The following is a 20797-nucleotide window of genomic DNA, read 5'->3' as shown; positions in this document are numbered from 1 at the left end:
CTATGAGACTCTGTGCCACAGAAAATTTAATGTCTTCAATGGTTCATATTAAGATTTTTTCACCACTCTATCCCCAATACCTATCCCCAAAGTAACACACAAAAAGAAATATATTCTAATAGCACTTATCCAGTCTAATTTAAAGTAAAATCTTCCATACACACACACACACACACACACACACACACACACACGCACGCACAATAGTTCCTGGCAACTAGCCAGCTACCAAGTACCTGTTTGGCAGGATAGCTCATTTCCTTTCAGAATGTGATATGTACAGAAATAAACTTTGAAGGAGGAGGTGAGAGATGGGAAAAAGACTACAGAAAACAGGTCTCATTTAGTATAGCTACATCCCTCAATGCTTGTCATATGTGCTTTTCCTTTTTATACCATTAGTTTGCATATTTATCATGGCTATAGGTATATTGATTTACAATTTTCACACTCGGTCTTTTACTTTTTTTCTGTCCATAGATGTTCTTGTCAGAGAGAGGGGAATTCTACTTGTTGTTTAATAGGTTTCTGAGAAATGGCAACAGACTGAGCACTTGGTGATATCCTAGGAGTAGAATTTAGACTACCCAGAATTACTGAGAAGTCAGAATTACTCCAAAAGCTACCCCAGGAAGGATGGAAATCCTTCCCAAGCAAGTAGGACCTATGTTTAAAAATGTGGTCATCATATCTAATACATAAAAAGAATATCAAGTAACAAAAAGGAAAAGAAAAATACATCTTTTTTTCCCTCTTAGTTTGATGGCTTTTGCTCCTCATTTCCCTAACTCCCAAGTTCAAGTGTTCGGTATGATTAGATGAGGTGAGATGAAGGGCAGCATCATGTGTCTCAGTAGAATAGTGGTATCTAAACTAAGATGAATATTAGAATTATTTTAGGTGCTTCTGAAAAAAAATTTCCAGGGGCCCACCCCAAATACACTGATTTTGTTGGTCAGTGTGGAATATGTAGTTTTGAAGAACTTACCTGTTGACTTTAATGATCAGCCATTTTTTAAAACGATTATAATCATGAATTTGGTATTTTTGAAGTTTCACATGATTCTACTGTGCAGTCAGGAAGGAGAACTACTGTTACATCAATTGGGAAGTTAGATATAGGGGTAAAGTTTAGATGAGTATAGAGTATTGAAATAAACTAGAGATACTTAAAGACAGTAGAAAGAAGGTAATATATTTGGAATCAGTGATCTCTAAAGCCCTTTCCGTCTTTAAAATTATAAGGCACTAAGCACTGAGATCAGTAACCCTACAATACTTTATCACCTGTCTCCAGTCTATGATGTACATTTGCATTCTGGTATAACTATACTAGTGTGGTTATCAGAGATGAGAAATGTGCCAGGCACTGTGCAGGTGGAAGAGAAGGCCAAGGGGTGACCATATTTGTCTAAAAATGAGGGAGAGTGGTGATGAGAAAGAAGGATGGAACTCCCTTTTACTGAGTAACTACTATGTGACAAATATTTTGCTGCCTTATATAGCGCTACTATTAGTAAAAATCATAGTAGTAGCTAACACTTTTATGGTCTTTTTTATGTGCCAGGCACTGTTCTTAAGTATTTTATATGTATTAACCCTTTGAGTCCTTAAAAAAAATTTAAAAGTTGAGACTATTATGTTCCCCATTTACAGATGAGGCAACTGAGGCCCAGATAGGCTGTGCAACTTGCTCCACCATCACAGAATTAGATAGTGGCCAAGTTTAGATTCAGCCTAGAAATGTACTTTTCCTGAGTCTCTGCTTTCAGCAGCTTTCCCTCATAACTGGACTGAAGTAAAGGCTCTAGAATTTTTGTATAGATGGATGAAAGAAAGATTGAACTGCTTTCTGAGGAAAACATGGAGTTCTGGACATTGATGATCACATGACTCCTTAGTGTGCCTCTCAACTAAGTATTTTAAAGCAAGGGCGTGGGCAAAGACAATATTTGTAGTGGGTAGAATTGCAAGAATCTTATTTAATTGTGATGTCAGTGCTTTAAATTTATTAGTTGCTGAATTTATTTTCCTGTAGCCTTCATTCTTAGTCTATATACAAATCTCCTGTTAGACATTTGACTTTCTTGTTGAACTTCCTCCTTCCACGTGCTATTTTTCTACCTATCACCTCCGGCAAAAAATACAAAAAGGTCAAACAAACAAAAAATAAACAAGCACTCTGTGACATCCAGTCAGAAAAATGTAACAGATGAGATCCATCTTTATTTATTCTTTTGTGGCACATAATATATTCACTTTTAGTACCTCTAATTTGCTTATCAGTCTTATGTCATTGTGAGCTTGCTGTGATCATCAGAGTAAGGAATAAACCTGTTTTATGTGCATTACCCAAGTATCTGCTGGCTAGATATCCTATGCCCTTTAATATTATAAACAAGCAAGCAAACCAAACCAACAAACAGAAATCCTGCCACCACCATCACACACTGACTGACATGCCATTTTTGGTGGAAATCCTATCCTTCACTCCACCCCCTGAGAATTCCTGGATAGGTTAAGTTTTTCCTAGTCACCTTTGCCTTGATTTCTTATTTTCCTCTGAATTTTAAAATCTCTCCTGTGTATCTCATTTCCTGCAACTTTTCTTTTTATATGGATCAAGCCTATCTTTGCACTTTTTGCCAAAATAACATTGGCAAAGGCATTTCTATACTTGAAGATTCTATTGAGGGTTTGGGGGCATCAGAAGTTTGCTGTGTTGCTCCCAGCACTGCCAACAAACTACATTTGCATTTTAGATGTCCCTGTTTTTAAAATCCCCAGGCATTACTACCACAGGTATTTCTCAACGATTAACTTTATCTCAGGGTCTTCAACCTTCTGCCTGATGGACAGGCAATGTCCATTCTCAGATTATGCCACAGCTACCTAAATTCTCAGTTTCTCCTCCAATTTTTTCCATGTCCTATTTGTGGATTTTGAAAAACAGACTGTGAGTTTACAATATGGCAACACTTCTTTCATTTACAAACAGACAGACTTGATCTACTATCATTAATGCTCCTAGAACTAGGATGGTTCCATTTCCAAAAGATAAGCTTGAATAAGTTCCAACTGAGGAGAGAGTGAAAGCACGAAGTGTCCTGGAAAATGTTTACATCTTCCTCTAGGTTATGAGAAATTATGTAGGCTTGCTGGTTTGAATTATTTTTTTAGGAAATAGAGGAAGCAAGTCTCCAAGTGGCCCACATGAGAAATGAAAAGCTATAATTGAAAGATACTCCAAATAGTTACCCTGGTTATAAAACAAAGTATTGAATCACCTCACCACCAGAGAAGGTTATGTTCATGGACCTTGACTGTGGAGGACCTCTGTTTGCCCATCTTGATTCAGAAGGCAAGGCTTGTCTCTATTCAGACTTTTGTAAACAAAAGGAAGAAATATTCCTAGTGTATTACTGGGACAGCTGTATAGGTAATACATGATTATTCCTTAATATTCCTCTGAGTAGAAGATTAAAAATATTTTAATGAAAAATGTTTTTGACTGGTATCTGTGTCTTAGAATTCTAAATCTCTTACTCAATGCCTTATGAGAGGAACCAACTAATTATATAGGGTATTGGCAAGGAGAAGTCTCTGATATTTGGCTAAGAATCCCTGAAACTTCCCCCTAAGCCTCAAACTCCAAGTCCAGCTTATTTTTATCTGCAAAGTAATTCAGATCTCCCTCACTTCTTCTTTACATCCCAGTCCTTTCCCTGGGCTAATTTTTCCACGTCAAAACCACCCATCAAGATGTTTTGTGAAACTAAAATAAATTCTCACCATTTGATTCATTATGTGGCTTTCTGTAAATAACAGTTTTACCCCTCAATGCTACAAGATCACGCTGCACTGCAATGCATGCTTACATTGGAAATGGCAGTCTGCTGTGGCCCACTTTTTGTTCCATTGGTTGTAAACCTCCTCTTCCTTCTCCTCCTCATTCTCCTTTTGATTATTCACTTTTTAGCACTTTCCTACCCTGTTTAAGTATTCTCATCTGTAAGGTCTGAAGTCCTCATTAAAAAACATTTGCTGAACCACCCTCCCTCCCCCCAAAATGCAAACATAGGAAATGTAGCTTCAGTACTTGGGCTTCCAAAATGGAGTTGAGGAGAATAGCAAAGCTGCCTATTCAGTGTTTCTTGGCCAACATAGTTCATTTTGTGAAATGCATTAAGTGACTTGATCTCATAACGTTGTTGGGACAGCATGAACGATGAGGAGTCTTAAGTAATGAAACATTCGCATTATAAATTTTGTTGAGGTGCATGAGGCTTATGATTTTGAAAAGCACTTTATTTTAATCATAGTAGGTGAAAAGCATACTCTTGATATAACCATTGTGTGAACATTTCTCTTAGAATTTGGTTAATAGGAAGTATTCCTTCAAATGAAAGGAGAAGTTTTATTATTTTATTTCTTTATTTACCATAAAAAAGGCAAACAGAATGCTCTGAAACCTCTGTTATCCTCCTGGCTCTCTGTGATAAAAAGTATTAAACTTGTTTATATTTATCAGAATCATACTGCAATACATTTTTCTCCACACTGCCTTGTTGATTACACACATACATACCCAAAACCCATACTCAAAGCCATCCAACTTGTTGCTGGACTGCTGGCATTGGTCTGGTTAAACAAAAATTTTTTTTTCCATTTAGGGGTTAATATCTTTTCTTTTTTTTTTTCCACCAGCCGGTTCTAAGTGGGAAAAAAATATAAAGAAGTGTGTAAGTAGAAAATAGTGGGGGAAGATTCCTTAAGGCCAATACACCAATCTTAATCCTAAATCTGTCCTAAAGAAATGCTAAAGATTTTACTGAATCTCCAAAATAAAGTGACAGTAGAGGAAAAGAGAGGTTTAAAATAACAGAAGGATTTGTGAAAGACACGGGAAACCTGGAGAAAGGAAAATAAATTGTGGTTAGTGAGAAGAAATAATAGCTCTATTAAGTAGGGAAAAATAACTTTAGCAATTACTCATTACACATATAGGATATATATATATACACATACATATACATATACATATGTGTATATATACACTGACACACATACATAAAATCAGTGCATTCCATTTGCCACTTCTCTAAAGTACTCTGGAAAATAGCTTTCCAAGGTATCACTCAATGAATTATAGTTTCCATCCTTTGAATATTTGCTTAATAGTATAGAAAAAGTAATGATCATAATGGTGGTTTTAATGATGAGAATTACTACTGGAACTCATTTAATAAATCTTTTCTCCAAATTGATGCCAGTTAAAGGTCCAGATTAAAAAAAAAATTTAAGGGTTAACAAAAATCTCTTCAAAGGAATCTCTTGTCTTGTTGCAAATAAAAGCAAGTTTAAAATTCTCTGTGTTCAAAAGTCAGTTATTGACAATTCCATGGGCTCCTCAAACATGGGATTTTCATTTAGCAGATCCAACTTTACCTGCCAAAAGCCCATAAAATGGCCCCTTTCCATCTGGTAAATTTTCCACAGTGAAATTAGAACTGTTGGAAAATAATGGAAATCTATGGACACAGGTACACTGTGACTGAAATGTGAAAATTTGTCAGTAATATCTGGTGTAAATTACTTAGTTAAGGACCAATGTTAACTCTTGTAGACCAGGAAAGCTTGAGTTTCTGTGTTACAGCTGATGTAATTTCCTACCTCCAGGCAGAGGTAATTCAAACCCTTCTAGAGAAATAACAGCCCCCAAGCTGCCAAACAGTGGTTCTTAAATATTTTTTGTGAGTGTCATGACCCTTTGGAAGATCCAATGAAAACTAGACACTCAACCCAGAAAAAAGATGCTATGCAAAAATTTGGAAGTAATTTGAGCAGTTAAAAACAAACAAACCCTATTCCAAATAGTTTTTGAAAGAGGAGTTCTTCAGTCCCTTAATGCATTTAGCATTTCTCAGAAGGAAGCTTTCTTAAGTCCAATGTATAAATTTAAATAATTTCCCATAGGTTTATTTACCCAGCTCTGTTTATATTACTGACTTTTCCCCTTTTGAAGATTTAAATGAATTTCTCATATAATTTTCTTTTACTCTGTGAATGGGCCACAGAGGAGATAGCTCAACTAGTGGAAAACAGTTTGCCTTGTCCAATGTACCAAGAAAAGAATATATGTAACTAAATGTTTGTATGTGCCCATGTGCACACCTAGGTGTAATTCAGAGAAGGTGACCTGGCATATGCATAAGTATGTAGATAAGACCCCAAAAAGACTGTATGAATTGTTCATTTATGTGATGTAATATGTATGGGTATGCCAGCTCCCTGCCTCCTACCTCCTTCTGAAAACAATAACAACAAAGCTCTTAACCTCTGACTCATGACAACTTTTATTATTTTATCAAATGTTCTTAACAGAAGTAAAATGATCTCCAAGGGCAGAAAGAACTTTCTGAGGCTCACAGAGGAGGAAAAAATTCTGATAGGGAAGAAAGGGGCCAACAGGATGATCCTTGGCAAAATTAAGTTGTACTATTGTAAAACGATTAGTAACTCTTCCTAGAACAGGAAATAGGCTTTTCCAGAAGATGCTTCTGGAGATTTCAATTTAGTTTACGTTTAGTTTCTCAATTCATTCCTAAGATCAGTGACTCATTTCTTAAATGACTCTGTAGTATGTTATTTTCTAACCATATGGAGGGCATTGTCAACCAAGTGGTTTCTTTTCCTCTTCGAGGCACTGTTTTTACATGGTGACAGCAGAAGTCCTTTCAGACTCAGGGAAACCACAGGATTATCTGCACTGGCAGTTGCTCAAGAGATCGTGCTTAGCAGTAGACGGCCAACATCATTTCTCTTGATTCACAGCATAGGGAATTCCAGCTCACTTTGAAGCCTGTTCAAAATATTCTTGTCCATCTATTTTACCCCCAAGCCAACTCATTTTTTAGACCTGCCCTTGGTTAGCTTTGATTGACAGAAAGGCTTTGGAAGCCATTGACATCTTATTTTAGAAAGGATTGAAATCTTACCTCTCTGAGGTCTTCAATCTCTGTTTGGAGACCAAAGGCACTATGTCAAAAGACTTGTAGAAACGTGTACTTGGAACTGGGGCTTCTGTGGCAGATTTACGACCCTTGGATTATTTGAGGTTTCCAAGTTAAGACCTGATGGAGCGAGGGATGTGGAGAGGCAGCTATAATATGGACAATGCACTGATAAGTTTTTCCTAGAAATAAGAATAGCCTCTTGATCTGTCATAGTTAATACAAAAATAGAGTAATACAAATGAAGACTTAAATTGATGAGGCACATGTGTAAATTGATAAAGGAAGTTTGATGCATCATAACATTGAAATTTATCTAAATTCAATATTGTTAAACATTCTTAAAGATCAGATGAATTATACATGAAGTATATGGATTATTTGTCCCTGGCAAACAATGGTGACATTTCTGTCTGTCACTTAGTATGACAAGGTTAGCATGTTTTATTCAAAACTTTTAAACAGTAAAATGATTTGTATGCATTACTCTTTCTTTGGACTGTCAGGGAAAGCAGAAAGCAACACAGTTATTCTATGACATTGAGTCAGCATGTGCATAAAAAAACGACAGAACAGAATTGCCTCTGACATCTATAAAGCTCCTACTTTTGCTTTCTAATCATTTGGTAGAAAAACAATAAAACCATAAAGACAGAAGTATTTCCCTTTCACCCCCAAAAGAAACAAGCCATTCCATATTGAAATATAATATTTGTGATATAATAAATATAGAATATTCATGAGTGGGAATAGACTCCTGGAAATAGGATGATTTGGGTTTTAAGGAAATTTAATGACAGAATATTTATTTTCTTCAATAAAGAAGAGTCAGGCTATGTTGTTCCTTTCAACGTTAAAATGCTCTGCAGTGATGGGATGGGACAGTAATTTATGAGATGTTTGGATTTGTGCTCTCTGTGTATGTAGGATGGGCATATAGAAAGAAATGAATAGCAGAATAGAAGGTATTATTCGACACCTGGGTAGAGACAGAGGACTTCAGTGACTTGTCTGCGGTTTCTGTCACAGCAGTCTGACACTGGAGGGTATGGAAGTTAAGTCCTGATAGAGTAGGTCATAGAGGAGAGGCAACTCCCGAGGCAGCTCTAAGATTGCCCCCTACCCCAGTGCCCCCAATCCAGGACACTAGAGGAACATGCACTTCACTGTTGCTGTGCTCTTCTTCCTCTTCCTCTTATGAGGTTCTAAAGCAGAAATGAGTTTTCGGGAGATTATGCTAGGTTGGAATAAGGTAGGACCTAGGGATCTGGTGCAGTATAAAAACCCAGGGACAGAGAATACTTGAGGCTTTGAATTCAACCCTTTCCATTCACAGGTGGCTTAGGGACCTCAGATGGTGCTGCAGCCATTCCACAAAGAACATTCCGCTGACACCTCCTGGGAAGATACTATGAACCAGTGACTCTCTTGGGAATAAAATGATGGCTGAGATAAGCTCTTGTCTTTCAAGTGTTTACAACAAAGGAAGAAAGACACATTAGCAAAAAAGCACAATGGTGATACAGGTGCTGTTGCAGCTAATTGCGCAGGGTGAGGGGATAGGGAAGAAGATGGGTGCAAACAGGGGAAGGGGTCAGCACACCATACCAGTTTCCTGTTCCTCCACTCCATACCCTGATATTTTCTTTCATTGCATTCGGCAGTATGTTCACTACATCTTCAAAACCACTAAATTCCCTGCATCATGCATGCATTTTGTGTTTCCTCCATACCTGCCCAGGGCCTGGAGAAAACTTGGCTCTTTATTTATTAAGCTTTTTTGATTATTGTAACAGCTGCTAATGGCTATAATTGATTATAACCTGTCTAAGGCAAAAGATTGAAGTATGCATTTTGGTGGGGGTGATTCTTTCATGGAGACTGTTGAACGAAAGAAAAAAGACATTTTACTGTATACTCCATTTTTCTGGATATAACACTTAACTCACGTTGACCCTGAAACTCATCAGTGTTAATACATACCACATCAGCTACAAGGTAGATACTCGTTGCAAAGGTAATTATCACTACTTCACTTTAGTTAATGCACAAAAATTATACCCAACCTTTTTTAATCCTTTACCTCAATCCACCTGCCCCCTGCCAACCTCCAGGACATTTAGCATCAATCTAAACTGTTAGAATAAAAGAACTGTATTGTTTTCAGAAAGGTTTATCCTGACTCAGTAAGCAATTTATAGAGGTAGTTCACAAGCAAATTATGATAACCTATTGCCGAAAAGAGACTTCCAGGTGCCACCAAACTTTTGGGATGCTGTGCAACCTTGCTGGTCTGTCATTTTTAAGAAATGTTGTCTCCGTAGAGGAAAATGTTTTCAGAAATACTCTGACCTTTCCATTTTTTAGCATGAAAGTGAGGTGATCTAAGAGGAGCCACCTTCCAAGTAAACGTGGTGAGCTGTTAGTTTGAAATATTCATTGTGTTTCTGTTGTGAATAGCCAAGGCAGTGCTAAAATTCAGTTTGCTGGTCTATTCAGCTTATTCATTTCATGCAAATCCCAATGTGCATGAAATGAACAAAGGAGATCCTTTCTCTTCATAATGCATTGTTAGTTTTCTATTCCATTTTTATTCCCAAACTCGTTTTTCTCTCTTTCAGCGTTAGTGCTTTATTCATTCTTTCCACAAATATTTGTAGCATCCTTAGGCATGATGAGACCCCAAAGTGAATGGTACTGTCCCAGCATGGTAGTCAGCATGACCCACAGGTTTCATTTTTTATGCCTTTTTAGTTACACCATTAGAGGATGCTTGGAGGTTTTCTTAAGACCACATCTGTGATGAAGGGAAAGAATGGGATGCTCAATTATGTGTGTCTACTCTGAGCATGGTTTGGGGGCTCATTGCCTTAGTGACTCAGGGATTTGGAAGAGTATGTACTTGGGAGTCTGACTGATAGGGATTCCCTTTGTTGCTCTGCTCCTTGTAAGCTCTAACCTGGGATGTTAGCTCTCACTCTGAGGGAGTTTCCTTATCTGTAAAAGGAGAATACCTGCCTTATACTGTTGTTAAATGAGTTACCAGAGTGTCTGCACCTAATAGGACTCCCTCAATAAGTGATCATCCTCAGTGCCTTTCCTAGAATCTATAATCTAGTGCATATGTAACTGAGTAAAAACTTTAATAATAATGTAAGAGAGGCTCAAATAAGTCCTATTAACGCAGATACAGCAAAGTGTTCTGGTATTTCTTGGAGGATTTGGTAAATTGTAGACTGTCTGATTCCTCTTCTCTTTCCAGTTTTTATCTTGGATGTAATGGGTTCCTATCATGGGAATTTTTAACTTAAATAAATTCAACTATAAATACACAATAGGGAGTGAGAGAGAAAGGGAATGAATACGAGTTTAAAAAGTTTACATTGCATAGCTGATTACACATGCCTTTCCATTCCGGGAATACTTCTCTCTGACTCATCTTGGGCGCATCTCCCCACACTGAGTTTGCTCCTAGTGTTTTGAAGACATATGTTTTTTATATTATATGATCCCAAATTCAAGCTCACTCAAATAAATATTGATTGGTTCCGATGCTGGAGGAAAAAAAACTGATTTTGTAAGACTTCTTGAGAGATGGCTTGTTTCTCTCTGATATGGTACCTTTCTAAGGCATTAGCCAGGGCATTTTCAATTATTCATGATTATTAACTTATTGGCAGCATAACTTTTAACCGCATTGTACTTCTTGGCTTTTATTCTTTGTAATTCCTTTCATCTTTTACTTGCATGTCTAGATTTTCTTTCTCCTTTTTTCCCACATAATCTCTGTCGGAATATTGACCTGTTTCTTGCCTGGGTTACTTACTGGCTATTTTATTATTTAATTTTTCAAAAAACGTTGTAGGGCTGTGTCTAGTACTCAAATCCCTGTGTGTAATGTCTTCAGTGGGTCATGGAGCTTAAGGCATTGTTTCCTTAGGAACACCTGATAAACTTTTTATGTTCGTAGAGTGGTAGGTGACGGTTTTGCAGGTTAGAGTGAGCTCAGCAGTGTTTTTATCATAATATTATCATAATGTACTCTTTGCTGCCTGATGCTTGTCTGATTTTATTCTGCCAACACAAAGGATCTTTATAGACTGTTAGCACAGGGATCCAAAGCTCTGATCCACAGTAAAATGCAAAGACCACAGAGCAGATAGATCCTTTATCAATTATTTACATCTCTGTGTGAATCCAGTGTGATAAGGGATAGAAGAAAAGGCCTAAGGGCTCTAAGCAGGTTAGGAAGAAACAGGTCTATCTAAAAAGGCCTGGGATGGGCTATAAGGCCAGCTTTCCTACATTACACCTTTGCTACGTGCTGCTATTAACACTGTCAGACATTCTTCCTCCACCTCTGCCCCCATTTTTATGTCTGCCCTTCTCCTTTCTTTTATTCTGTCATACATGATTTTAGTTTTTAGTTACCTTTCTTTCAGGGGAGTTGTTTTAGGCTCTTCATGCAAGTAAACATTAATACTGAATATTCTTTATTAAGAATAATAACACCAATGTTTAAGTACATAAGATTCATTAAATATGAGGATAGAAACTTTATAAACGTTTCTAATTTTCACAATAATTCTGTAAGGAAAGTACTTTCATGGTAAAATTGGGGAAAAAAAAACAACAACAACCCTGAAAGACAGGGAGAAAGTAACTTACCATGTGGTTTAAATGATAGAGGCGGATGAGACCCCATAAGTCTTTATTGCCTGTGCCCTCTCCACTATCAAGTTCTGAGTAAGAGAGAGAAGGAGAGACAGACAGAGGGTGGGCTTATCATCTTCCTATGTATACATGCATTTTTTAAAACCATGGCTGCCTTCCAGAGACTTTTGCAGTGGAAAACCAGTGTTGCCCGGACTTTGAATCCAAATATGCCTCCCCACCCCTACCAAAGTGAGCTGAAATTTTACAAGTTGCAATTTATGCAATTGATGTATTGTTTACTCTGATATAGTTTCTGCAAATGAAACAGAACTTTATCCAATTTTATTTTTCAAATAAAGCATTTCCAGGGCTGGCAATTGCTTTACTTCTCACCGGCTGGTCTTTGAAGGCATAACACTATTTTCTTTAACATTATTTACTCCTTCCTATAAGGAGCAACACCCCTTTCATATTGTGTCCAGTGAAGCAGTTTCTCATTTCTGAAATTTTAATGCCTATAAGATGGAAAAAAAAAAAGAGGGAAGGAAAGACCCTGGGGTGATTTAAGATGATGATTCTGGATTGAAGCATCTTGCTACTTAGAGGAACACCATATTTCATAGTGTATTTGCAGAAATGCTTCATGGCACAAACTCCTATTTCATGTCCTTGAAGGCCAATGGAGTAACAGAGTTTCTGTTTCAGTGCCTATCTGATCAATAATCCTGTGACTTTTTGGAATTGCCATCTGTCTTGTGATACATTTTTACTGTGTTGATGTGCAGTGACTAACACCTACATGCATATATTTTTGTCTCTTGCAGCTGTAAATTATTTTTAAAATATTTCTACAAGTTCTTAAATTTATTTTTATAGAACATCTTTTCCTTGATTTCATTGGAGACATACATAAATCAGTTTTATTTGAAAATATATTTGGAATTTAGTATAACTTCCCTTGGGCTTGGCCTTTAATTCAACATACAGTAATAGGGCATTAACTATGTGGCAGGAAATATGCTAGGCCTTGATGAGTAGGACATGGACCCTGCCTTTCCAGAGTTCACAGGCTTTAGACTTGAAATGGTAGTTAAGAGCATGGATTTTATCACCACTCTGCCTTAGTTTGAGTTTTTTCCTTACAACTTGTTAGATGTTAGACAAATTGTTTCACTTTCTACGTCTTAATGATCTCATCTGTAAAATAGTAGTGATAAATGTTACCTTAAGACTTATGTGAGTATTAAATGAGCTAATACTTGTAAGGTGCTTAGAGTGGTGCCAGGCACATACATCTCAAAAAATTATGGGTATTTTTGTCAATTATTATTGACATTACTGCTATTATTACATGAGTTACAGTTAAATATTATCCTACTCTACAATAAGTATAAAATAGAAATACGTTTAAGAGGAGGGAATACAGACCTCTGTCATGAGCTGCCAAGAAGTTTTCATGGGAGAAATGAGACTTACATGTATATATTTTTTGTCTCTTGCAACTTGAGACTTGAACAAGGTCTTGAGGAAGATGTAGTATTTCACTAGACATATAAGGAAAGTCGTAACATCTCAGGCAGCAGAAATAGCATTTGAAAAGGTAGGAAGGCTTGAGAAAGTATGCCCCACTAAGCAAACTATTGGTTGGGCCATGTATGTAATTAGGAGTGGAGTGTAAGGTAAAGGGTAAGGTCACAAAGAGCCCTGGGTGATACACTTAGTATTTAGACTTAATCATGGTGGTGTTGGAAACCGTGAAAGGATTTTTAAAAAGAAAACTAATGTGATTAGATTTATATTTTAGAAGTATTATCCTACTCAATGTAGAGGATAGATTAGAATGCTAGCTAGAGGAAGGTAAGATGCGAGGCTAGGTTTTTGTAATTGGTAATATGAGAACTTGATCAGATCCTTAAGACTGTGGCTATGGAAATGGAAAAGAAGGAACACATTTGAGATACATTTAAGAGAGTGACTTGATGGTGCTGTAGGATCATTTGTCTGGAAAGGAGAACTAGAGGGGTCCAGGGTGATGCTCAAGTTGAAGTTTTGGACATTTGGGTGGATGACAGTGCTATCAAGTAGAGATAAGGAGCAGATTGAAGGGCAGAACAGAGGCAGTCTGGTAGGTGGGGATGAAATCTGGGGCAATCATCACCTTCTCATGGACTGGCGTAGAAAGAAAAACTGGAAAAGAAGATATAAGAAATATACAAGAAGTAGGAGAGGAACCAGATATTACAGAATCTAGGGAAGAAATAAATGTCAAGAAAGAGGTTTGTTAACACAATTAGTAATTTATTTATGATCTTAATGAATATATTCCAAAGTTATGAAGAATGAAATGAAGGGAAGGAAGTGACAACAAGTAAAGATTATTGTTAGGTAGCTCAGCTAAGAGACATAGTAAATGAAGATGATTTTTTCCCCCTTAGGCAATTAGACTTGAGAATTTTTGTATACAATGGGGGAAAAGTCACCAGAAGGAGAAGACAGAGGTAAAATAAATAGGGAAATAATTAAAGAGTTCCTTTGAGTTGAAAATTATTTGGAACCAGAACATAAAAGGATATAATTTTCAACAAGAGGAAGAAGTCCGATTCATATGTATGGGAGGCAAGAATGGAGTGCATGAGGGTAGGTTGTTTGTGTCTGTAATAGGAATTTGAGGTGATTCATTTCTATTTGTAAAATAGAAGGTGAGGTCATCTTCATGGGTAGTCAAAGTTTGCTCTCTTCTTTCCCTCATGATTATTTTCTTTTGTCTAACTCCTTCCAGAAACCAAGTAGTAAAATAAATAACATGTATTTTAAGGAATCTCTAGGTTCTGTGGGTTTCTTGGTATTTCCCAGACTTAATGTGTGTGGCTCTTTTCTAATGAAGCTTTATCAAATGAAATGTTAACAGTAAGACAGTTTTCACTGTTTTGACCCTATGCCTCTTTGATCACTTTTTTTAATTGAGGGGGCTTTATAGATCTCTGTAAGGGCTAACCATCATGTCATTGTTTTGGTTAAGGTCACCTGTGTGCTCTCTGAGCATATTAGCAGCAGAAAAAAAATGACCTTTGATATTTGGGATTAGCAGGATCTCCAATCTAGATTCTTTATTTAGAGTCCTGGGAGGGCAAGTCTGGTGCCCATCACTAAGCACTCTTCGTACCTACTGGATGTTTGCTAAAGGACCACCCAAGGAACATCTCTACTTATTTAAAATTCATGTAGAAGAATTGTATTATATCAGACAAATCCACTGAGGATTAAAGATATTATGTACGTTTCTCAGCGTTATGTGGGGCTGTATTTCAAACTGGATTTTTCTTACTCTAAAGTTCAAGTTTTAAACCCTGTGGTATTAACCTAACTCCCCTGACCAGTCCCAAGCTTTATGCTATTTGACTCTACTTCTGTCTTTGACAATAAAACAAAAATAATTCTACTTTTTCTTCCACAGAACATCACTACAAATCACTTAATATTACTGTAATTGTCTTTCTACCATCTTTAACTCATTTAATTTTTCCTCACAGGTAATGTTTTGAAAACCCTTCCAATATCCAAGTAGTCTCTGTAAATAAGCTTTAGTTCCCACTTTATGAGGGAACTGCTCATACAGTGGAAGTAGCATTAGACTTGAACACAGAGGTTGAGTTCTGTTTTAGCAAATTCTAGAATTTGAAATTTGGACAATTATCTTGTCTCCATTTTATTAATTTGTAAATGAGAATGGCACCTTAGTTAGCAACAAGGTTTCTTCTTTTTAAACAGTTTTACCCATGTATATTTTACATACATACCCCAAAGTTCACCCATTTAAAGTACACAAGTGAATGGTTTTTAGTATATCTATAGTACTGGGCAAGGATGACTCTGATCTAATTTTAGGACATTTTCATTACCCCAAAGAAACACCGTAGCTATTAGCAGTCACTACTCACCACCCCCATCTTTTCTGTCCTCACCCCCAACCCTAGGTAAACACTAATCTGCTGTCTTTCAACACAGATTTGCCTATTATGTAAATTTCATATAAATGGAATCATAGAACTTGTGGTCTTTTGTGACTGGTTTCTTTTACTTAGCCTAATGTTTTAAAGGCTCATCTTTGTTGTAACATCACCAATACTTCATTCCTTTTTATAGCCAAATAATATTCCACTGTACAGATAAACTACGTTTTGTTTATACATTCATCAGTTGATGGACATTTGGATTGTTTCCACTTTTTAACTATTATGAATAATTCTGTGAACATTTGTGTACAAGTTTTTATGTGGACATATGTTTTCATTTCTCTTGAGTAGACTCTTAGGAGTGGAATTGCTTCATATGGAAATTTTGCCCTCATATGGTAACTCCATTTAACATTTTGAGAAAGTGCCAAACTGTTTTCCAAAGTGGCTGTACTATTTTAAATTCCCACTTCATTTTGATGATGACTAAAAGATTAAGTTAATAGGGAAAAAGTAAATGTTAAAGTACTACCCATGACTACTTTTATTATTCTGTCTTGTCTAACTCCTCCCCAAAACCAAGCAGTAAAGAAGTATTTAGCACGCATTTAAAAAATTCCCTGGTCATCTGCGGGTTTCTTTAGGTATTTCCTACGCTTAAGGTTCGTGACTTATGAGCTCACATTTTGCTAGTAAGGCCCTAGTGAGGCCAAGAACAGATGTGAGTCTGGCATATTCAAGTTAACTCTGTAGTTAGCTATTTGTCCCTTTTTTTTTTTTAACCACAGTTATTACTTACATTTTATTTAAAGTTTTTAGAGGATGAGCTCACAAGAGTTACCTGAATCATTAAAAACCACAAAGTGGGAGAATTTAAAAAAATAAGAGTAGATACCAAAATAGCTTTTAGGAAGATGACACCTTATTAGTTTCTAAAATTGTTGAAGAGAGCAAAAGAAAGCTTAAAATCTTAAAGATAAGAGATATATTTATAATCATGCTAAAGAATACATTAAAGCAAACAAGAATGAGGAAAAATACATTGTGTCCAATAGGTTATATCCTGTTATAAATGAACATCATTTCTATGGTACTCTTTTTTTTAAAACCTTGTAATGTGGTTATTCTAAAATTTGAGGGGACATTTGAGTTTCCCTCTGAAGATATGGAAAAAAAGTGTTGGGTGTCTCATCCCCACTTCCTCTTCCCCCCAGGCCAAATAAGTCTGTGCTGCAAGGGCACTTCTGTTGTGTCTGTAGTTTTGAAATATCAAAAGAAACGGCATCAAGTGTTCACGCTGAACGATGGCACAGAGTGGGCCGGAGAAACCTGTCAGGCGGAGCATCACAGCGTCTGCACAGTCACACGAGGTGTCGTGAGGGGAACGCGGGGGCTCGGGGCTGTGGTCAGTCACCGGCTGGACGCCGGTGCTGCGGAAGGCCGCCTGCCTTCTGTCCTGGAAGTTGTCCCGGGCTGGGAGGCCGGCCTTCAGACCTTTGCGCTTGCGCACTGCCGCCAAGACGCGGCTGCGGCTGTAGAAGGGGTCTGCAGGCAGGGTCCGCGAGCGGTCCGACACGCACCGGGCGGGGGAAGGCCCACCTCCCCGCGTGGCTCTCGGGTTGGCGGTGAAGCCAAAGACTCGTTGATGGGTCTTCATGACGAACATAAGGCCACTTGGGAGTCCTCTAAGACGTGGCCCGCTTCCTGTTCAGGGCTCTGTAGCTGCCGCCAACCTCTTGTTGTGGGCCCTGGATCTAGAAGCCGGGCTCTGGGAGCCGGGCGGGCGGTCAGCCGCGGCGTGGAGGCAGTGCCAGGAGTGGGGACGCGCTGCATGGTGTCCGCGCGCAGCGTCACATCTGAACGTCGAAGCGAACGCCGCCTGCAGTCTCCTCGCGCAGTGCCCCCTCTTCGGTGGCCCACTGGAAGCCAGCCACCTCGCTGTCCTTGATCTCGTTAAGGTACTGCACGCCCTTGGTGACTTGGGATGATGGGGTCGGTGCTGGCGGGCCCAAAGCACCACATCTTGTGGGCCTCGGCCGTGTCCCCCTCGTACTTCTCTTGGCCAGGGAGCGGGCCCGCTGCTCGAGCTCCTGGTGGGCAGACACCTCACCCTTGCCGGTGTCCACCACCCGGCCATCCGGGAAGGGCTGCGCCCTCAGGTACAGCCGACTGTGCTTGTTAGGGAACTTGGACAGGTAGAGCATGTTCGCCTCCTCCCTGATGGTCTCACCTTGCGAGACCACTGTTGGATTTCTTGATGGAATGTGGGTATGGTCCCCACTCCTCGAGGATGCAGGGTGCTGTGGGATGTGGCTTGGCCGGTGCTTCAGCCCCAGCTCCACCAGCTTGGTTGGGCAGGTAGGCCAGGTTGTTGGCCTCTACGACAATCCTGACAACCCGACCCAGCTCATGCGGAATTTCATCACCTTCATGTTGTGGACGTGCTCCAAGGCGGTGATGGTTCCCGTCTTCATGAGAAAGCAGTGAATGCCCACCAGGCCCACGATGATGTTTCTGTGAGTCACATCCTCCTTGGGCTTCACATAACAACCCATTAAAGGGGTTGTTTTCTGAATTGGCTTCAGGTACCTGGTCTCCTTCCTGGGCGTGTGGTTGGGGGTGTGTATTGTGGTGATCATTTTGCAATCTTGGACAGACATCTCCGAGGGTCATGCCAGTGATTTCATAGATGTGTGGATCAGACAGCAGTTGTGGTCAGTCTCACCCCTAAAATGACTGGGAAAGTAAATTGTTATGGTTGTTCCAGTGATGGAGGGAGATTAGTGCTGTTTTACAGGTAGTATTAATTAAAATGTCAAAATTGAGGACTTCTGAGGAGTTTGTGAGAACATGACTCAGAGAAGGGGACAGTCTTAATATAGTATTTCATTTTACATGAGACTTCATTCTTTGGGGACAAGAGTCACATCATAGCCATTTTTGTTTCTACAACAGCTATTACTTAATATATGGTCATAGTATTAAGTAACCAAAACAGGAAATTCTATATCTGCTAGAAACTTATATTTCTACCATATTTCTATAACTAAATTGTGAGAAGTGTTTTTTGGTTTTTTTTACAGATTAATAAACTGAGACTCAAATCACTTGTCTAGTACAGATAGGCACTCAATTTTTGAACAGTTAAAACCAAAGAACCAATCAAGAGTACATAGTCACTTCAATAACAAAAATAGTTCCACTTTAATACTTTATCTAGTAGGAAATTATTCTCAGCAACAAATTTTGTTAATTATCCAAGATGGAAGTGTTACTTAGAATCATTTGACTGGATAGAATTTGAGTTTCTCTTAGGTTATTAGGGTAAAGCGTTTTTGAGATTAAATATGGAAAAGTGGTTTTCTGTAAAGGGTGACTTGAGATGCTGCTCTAAATTAAGCTGGGGGAGCAGTAAGTATTTTGGATGATAGAGATGAAAAAAAAAGGAAAAAAAAAAGACCTCAGTAAAATGATCAAGGCTAAACATGAACATTTTTGCAGATAAACTGTAATCTAGCACCTGAGTTTAAAGAGTCAACTATCTAAGCAATGTTGGATAAAACCTAGTCAGTAGGAATTCATATGAAAAAATCAGATCCTATTGTTCACTGAACAGGAATTTACAGTGTGGCATGTTTGTCACCATGTCTGTCATAGGAATATAGTGGCCTGAACAAATGAAGTAATAGTTCTATTGAGATTTACTTATCACTGTTTGTTTTAGTTCTGTTGCTGCACTAGTTTAGCAATACTCAGAGCACCTCCTTGTCAGAGGTGTGTGTCCTAGTCTTAAAAGTTCTCTCTTTCAAGCTCCTGAGGCATCAGTACCAGCAAAGACCGTAGTGTTCCCTTTCGCCTTTTCAGTTTTCTAATGCCTGGGTAACCATTCTTTTAATTAAATTCTATTAAAATAACTTGTGTAGTTTTTATCTTCTGACTGGACCCTGATGATTACAACCAGAGATGAGTAGATGATGGAGTATGGGTGATTAATAGAACTTTTCAAATATGAAAAACTTGTATGTGAAAAGCAAATATATTAGCTGTACTTCACAGTGCTGGTTTCTTTATATTTCCTTCTCAGAGATTGTCTGACCCTATACTCTACCACCATAAATAGTCATGTTCTGGAGCACATGACCTAATTCCATGGCCACAGCTGATTGGACCAGGGTGGGCCCTTAGGGGCAACAGATTTTAGGCTGGTCAGTTGGCTATGACAAGGTTTGGCCTAAAGTGTTCTGCCCAAAGATAGATGAACTGAGCCAAAAGGATTCTTTCTTTTATGATTTTTAATCAAAAGTCTCAGTTCAAAGCTGCACCAAAAGAAGCATGTGACGCAGTTGAATCGATTAATAGAAAAGCCTAAGTGGCTCATGAATTCCTGCCATGGAGTTTTCCAGAGACATTTGACGTATGGATCACTTTCTTCTGCCCTCAGCAAAAACACTTCCATAATTAGGAGTGGGTTTACTTTGTGAGGTAGCTATATCCCTATCAAGTGAATGTTCAAGGAGAGAATAGATAACTGTCACATTTGTTTTAGAGGGGATTTCTTCAAGGAAAGCTTTTCATGTTAGACTGTAAGATGTGCTTGTATTTCTAGACTCTGTTCTAGACCCATTGAATAAGAATATCTGAAGAATGGAGACAAATCATACACATTAAAAATAGCAGCAGTAACAATGGGAACAACTCCGTCTGCCATGTTATGCTGAAGTAGCTGTAGTTCAGTCAGATATGGGAAGAAAAGGCTATATGGTTGTTCTGGCTATCTATTGCTGAATGACAAAACTATCCCAACAGTTACTGGCTGACCATTTTTATTATCTCTCATGACTTTGTGGGTCAAGAATTCAAGCAGTCTCTGCTGGGCATTCTTTTGCACCACCTAGATTGTTGAGAGCTACCTAGTGATACTTAACTGGAGACTAGGTTCATCTGTAGTATACAAGATGGCTTCATTCATGCCTGGCATCTTGGTGGGGACAACTAAACCCCTCTCTTTCTTCATACAGTTTCAGGACTTTTCCCTGTAGTCTTTCCAGCAAGGCAGTTGAACATCTCTGACATGTGGAGGCTCAGGGCTCTCACACTGAAGGCAGAAACTGACAGTCCTTTTAAATGGTAGGCCTGAATCTGGCATATGCTACTTCCACTGTTCTCTATTGGTTA

General features: G+C 38.4%; 1 pseudogene; it reads right to left on the bottom strand.

The window, feature by feature from the left end:
- Positions 1-16748: 16748 nt before the first annotated feature.
- LOC132368056 (elongation factor 2-like) lies at positions 16749-18282 on the bottom strand (annotated as a pseudogene).
- Positions 18283-20797: the final 2515 nt, after the last annotated feature.

The sequence above is a fragment of the Balaenoptera ricei genome, chromosome 6, assembly GCF_028023285.1.
Source record: "Balaenoptera ricei isolate mBalRic1 chromosome 6, mBalRic1.hap2, whole genome shotgun sequence".
NCBI classification, from domain to species: domain Eukaryota; kingdom Metazoa; phylum Chordata; class Mammalia; order Artiodactyla; family Balaenopteridae; genus Balaenoptera; species Balaenoptera ricei.
Note: the sequence above shows the minus strand (reverse complement) of the source record. Positions and strands in the feature narration are given on the sequence as shown.